The following is a 5329-nucleotide window of genomic DNA, read 5'->3' on the forward strand; positions in this document are numbered from 1 at the left end:
GTTTTTACGAAAGGAACGCCTTAACGCCCACTGAATGTACTAAAAAGAAAGCCTGGTATCCCCCTTCCACCTTTCCCACCTTCAGCGCCATATATAGGTTTCTATTATTAATTCACTAATTTTCTCTTTAGATTTTCCCTGCGCCAGGTTAAATGCATTTTTTAGGGGAAAGTAACAGCAAGCAGCCCCTGACCGAATTAAAATTTTCTGCAATGACTTGAAACACAAAAATGCCCGCTTTTTTACAAACTCGGGGTTAAATTTTCATTTTTTTAAAACCCAAATTTCTCTGTTAGAAAATTTGATTTGGCAAAAGTTTATAGTTTGAGCCCCTCTTTAAATTTAGGGAAAAATTTTAACGTGTCATTTATCAAAATTCGTGGCATAAAATTAACGGTTTCGGCTTTTTTGCCTCATTTGGTTTTTTGTTTAAAAGGGAAAAAAGGGGTTTACCAAAGAATGATACTGTGACCCATGAAAAGGAAAATAAAACAGCATAAAAATAACTAATTATAAAAAGGGAAAAATTTGTTCTACTGTAACAAAAAAGTATTTAAAACATTTCGATACTTCATTTTATTCTTTCACCTAGATAAATCACAAATGACATAAACAATTGATATATTTAAAATCACTGGCCTTTGATTACAAATCTCTGCGTTTTCACTTCTCCACATCTGTGGGTCCCCATTTATTTTTTTTTTTTTACATTTTCCCCTTGCCGTCTCCATCTAAAAAAGCCGCTGTATCTTAATTCTAACCACCCCCTTTTTCCCCTTTATCACCCACTCTCATTATCTCTCCCCCTCTCGTGCTTTAATAATTTAATATATATATATATATATATAATATAAATTTATATATTATATATTTATGTGGTTTGTGTGTTTTTGGGGTGTGTTGTGTTTTTGTGTGGTGTGTGTGGGGTGTTACAAACATATTAACACTATTTGATATTATAAAAAATAAACATATATCATATATATTACACACACACACACCACACACACACACACACACACACACCACACACACACACACACACATATATATAATATTATATAATATATATATTATATTTAAAATATTTTAATTTTAATATTTGAAAATTCAGAAATGACAGATAAAAAGGAAAATTGATGATTCTGGGGTTCCAAGGGTTTTTTACCAGCTAACCCCTCCTTAGGAAAAATTTTGGTTTGGGAACTTTTGAGGGAAGTCCCCCTCTTCACCCTTATCCACTGCAAATGCTGCTCTACATACTACCACCCCACACCAAAATATTTTTTTTTTCTTGTTTCTTTTTAGTCACTGTTTTAAAAAACCTTTTCAAAGAAAAATGCATTGATTTAACACCCACCATAGGATAACGACTATAAAAAATTTAGGTATATTAAAAACATAATTATTTGTAAATTACTCAAAATTGTTTTACTTACTAATTAAAACTAAAATTTCCCCTTCTTTTATTTTTGAAAACAAATTTCCTTCCATTAAAAATCTGTCAAATACTTTGGGAAAAAAACGTCTCATTTTCTGGTTTAATAGAAAAATGAGCTACCTCGTTTTTTAAAGTACCTCGCTAAAAAAAATAAAAATATCTTTTCTCGGGAAAGATGAAACCCAAAAAGATCGCTAGGGGTTTTTTCTAAAGGTTGGTACTTGTTGTTTTCAAAGCTCTGAAAAATGAAAACTTCCTAAGTGGCAAAAAGTGTTTTTTGTTTGGGGTAGGGACGAAATTTTTTCATCGGGAAAACTATGGTGTTAATGATCTGCTCCGTTTTACCTCGTAAGGTAAAAACTCTATCCACACAAACAGTGTTGAAGGCGTGATTCGGGAACATCCCGAGTTACGCTGTGGCCCCTCTACCCAAAATTTCCAGATCTCAGTCCACGAGAATGTTTGGCCAGCCATGGGGAGGACTTCCCCAATTTGGCGGTTATATGAAATTTTTTAATTTTTGTAATTTCAAAAACCCCAATTTTTTTTTAAAGTACTGAGCGAGTGAACAAAAATTTTTAAAAAAGAGTAATTCTAGGGGCCCTTTTAAGCTATAACCCGGGTCTAGTAGGTGAAAACAGTAAAAAAAAATTAAATACTGTGGCCTTTGGGGCAACAAAAAGCATGGGGGGTGGGCAATCCCTACCTGCCCCCCCCCCCCCCAATCAGGTCGACCTTACAGCACTTTTTCCAAATGTTTTTTGTCGTCGTATCATATTTTTAAGTCAGGGAAAAAGTAAAGATCTTATAGCCCTGTCCTTGGATGCTTCAAGCAACGCCCGTGTTTGGCCGTTTCGGGGGGACGGTTGTTATAATGGTGACCACGGTCAAGAGGGACCTCGTCTTATTTCCCGGATTTTATGAAAAAACAGCCAATATATACGATTAGTTTGAATAAAATTTAAAATTTTATGCTTGCTTTAGCAGTACAATATTCTTTAGAGCGTTCCACTCATCATTTCAATACCTGTACTTCGGTATAAGTTTGTATTTCAAAAAAACTTCATAAACAAAAATTATTTTGGCCAAGACAGATAAGATATGTAAGGTTTTCTGCACTTTAACTATCGAAAGGGGGTTCCTTTTCCCCCAGCTCTTATGATCTTTCAAAGGCCTTGGATGACAGCGCAGCACGAGTTCGCGTTCGGAAATCTACCCGGCCAGCCCGACCCCCTTTGGCACACCCCCTATCTTTGACAGTTTCACCGTGGTGCCCTTCGCCTCCACATTATGGTAAGTTTGGCTGCCAAGCAAATCTTCACCTTGATAAATTTGAGTGAAAATTTTGATATTAATGTCTTTAAACACTCAAAAGACATCGGGGGAAAGGTATGGTGGTTTTGTCGACTGACTGGGACCCCGGGTGCTCCCAAAAAGGGGTGGTTGGACAAATTAGTGCCAATTTCAGCCACCAGCTCTTCCCGGGAAAAAGGGGGCGTTTTGTGGAAGTACAGGGGGCACAGTTGACTGTTTCATTGATTATTTATTTCTGCGGTTCTTTGCCAAGATCTGAGGTGGAGGCTACCACGGCAATATGAAGAGTACCCTATTCCTCTGCTGCCTGACGTCACAGCTCGCTGAGCCTCGGTGCTGGTGATGGACAATCGTCATACCACAGCCAGTTAACAAAGGAGAACCGCTGACCCACTACCGGTACCCACAAAGTTGGGCTTGTCAAATGGCTGGAGTGCAACAAGGTACCATTCACACTCACCACCTGCCATACGCCCAAACAGAACTGGCTATAACTGAGGTACAAGGTTAACGACATTATTCGCTAATGGGGTCATGAGGTCGTCTGCCTGCCACACATTCACCCCGAGATCAACGCCATCGAGCAAGTGTGAGGCTGTGGGAAGCAATATGTGGACTCTTCGTTGCAGTGATTCACCTGGACAGATCTGCAGCCTACATCAAAGCTTGTTGCAACTGAGGAGGTGGGGCCAGGTACCATTAGAGAAAGAGTACTGATCTCGGATAATCTACAAGATGTGGATACCATCATTATCAAGAGCAATGACAAAGATGATTTATTTATTTATTCTTGATGGTGATGAGGATTGAAAATATGACATCTCATCTGTTAGCATAACTTCTCCACCCAACAATATCACTTGTTTTTGAGTTTCATCCCCTGGTGCTGGCATTCACTGAATTGTATACTGTCCAGCTGCATCTTCTTGTACACTCACTAAAAATGTATCTTTACTTTGGAGAAAATGAAACTGATACGATCGCTAAGAGTTGTTTCGAAAAGGCTGGAAGAGTTGAAGCTTCATAATGTATTCTAATAGTGTTTTGGAGAACTTTTCTTTCTTTGTTGGATTTCTTGGCTATCAACCAGCGGCATGTGACCAAGGTTATTAAGCCAATGAATACTATTTATTCTATCAATCTATATAAAGTCATAAAGTTTTGTCTCCCTTAGAAAAGTGATTACTTTACTGATGATTCTTTCATCATCTGATAGTATATTCAATAATGTAAAGTCTATATCTTTAATTCTGAAGTAATTTTTAAGGTGTTCTCTAGGGAAATTCTTTTCTATGTAGGGAGTGAGGTACGTCAATCTTGTGGCATTGACCCTAAGACAGGCCAACACCACCTCCTCTCTTCTTTCTTTTCTGTTGGCTGTCCCCCACGGCTCTATTGCAGGATTGAATTTATTATGTAATTGTAGGTTGGTCCACTCACTTTGCCACAGATGGATTTTTCCTTTTATAAGAGACATAAAACACCTGAGATCTGTACGGACTATGCTAAGGTCCAGATCACCAGTTGACCCGGCTAATTTGTCAGTCTGCTCATTGCCATGGATACCAGAGTGGCCTGGTACCCATATTAGCTTGACTGATTGTTGGCCCCATGTAGCTTACAAATGATATTACCCAGTAGTTCATTTTTAGTGGTTTCTAAGGATTTAATGGCTTTAAGTGAATCTGAAAAAATAATTATTCTATCGTGGGTCGATAGTGCAAAATCAATAGCTTTGTCAATGGCAAAAAGTTCAGCAAGAAAGATCGATGTATGATTCGGCATTTGGATGTATGGTCGACTGAATGTAAACTTTAGTTCACATTCAGTCGACCATACACCTGCACCCACACACTCATCTGTCTTGGAGCCGTCGGTATATATATGAAAGAAAGGAAGATGATTAAAAAGGATCTCTCTGAACCTCTGGCGTACCTCCACCTCCGGTGCCATGGCTTTGGCTGATGGAAGCCAGGCTTCCATAATAGAAAATTTGGGGGTTTCCCATGGCGCTATATTTGAATGAACCAAGGTATCGATGGTAGAGAGATCTATACCGATTTTCTCGACGAGGTCGTGGAGTCTCGTGGCAAAGGGCCGAGTGCCTCCATTGCCATTAGGGTGGCTCGGGTCTCGAGCCACCTTTGCGGCATATGTCAGTGCCAACTGGCAGCGTCTGAGTCGGAGGGAGGTACTCCTGACTCCACCTCAAGATGCTCGATCCGAGTGCATTTTAGGGCTCCAACACACGCACGCAAGCAAGCATTCTGCACAGCATCCAAACCTTTCAAACTTGTTCTCGATGCCGAACCATGCGCGATTGACCCATAATCTACTTTAGACCTAATCAGGGCTTTATATACCATTAGCAAAGACTGTCTATCAGCTCCCCATTTATTACCAGAAATGCACTTTAATAAATTTAGTGCTCTTTGACATTTATTCTTTAACTGACCAATGTGGTCTTTCCAATTGAGTCTACTATCAAAGAGTAGACCAAGAAATCTAGCCAAATTTTGAATAGGTAATTGGGTGATTGTCTACCCATATCGGACTCCCTCCCTTTTGTGCGGG

This window comes from Penaeus monodon, chromosome 1, assembly GCF_015228065.2.
Source record: "Penaeus monodon isolate SGIC_2016 chromosome 1, NSTDA_Pmon_1, whole genome shotgun sequence".
Lineage (NCBI taxonomy): Eukaryota > Metazoa > Arthropoda > Malacostraca > Decapoda > Penaeidae > Penaeus > Penaeus monodon.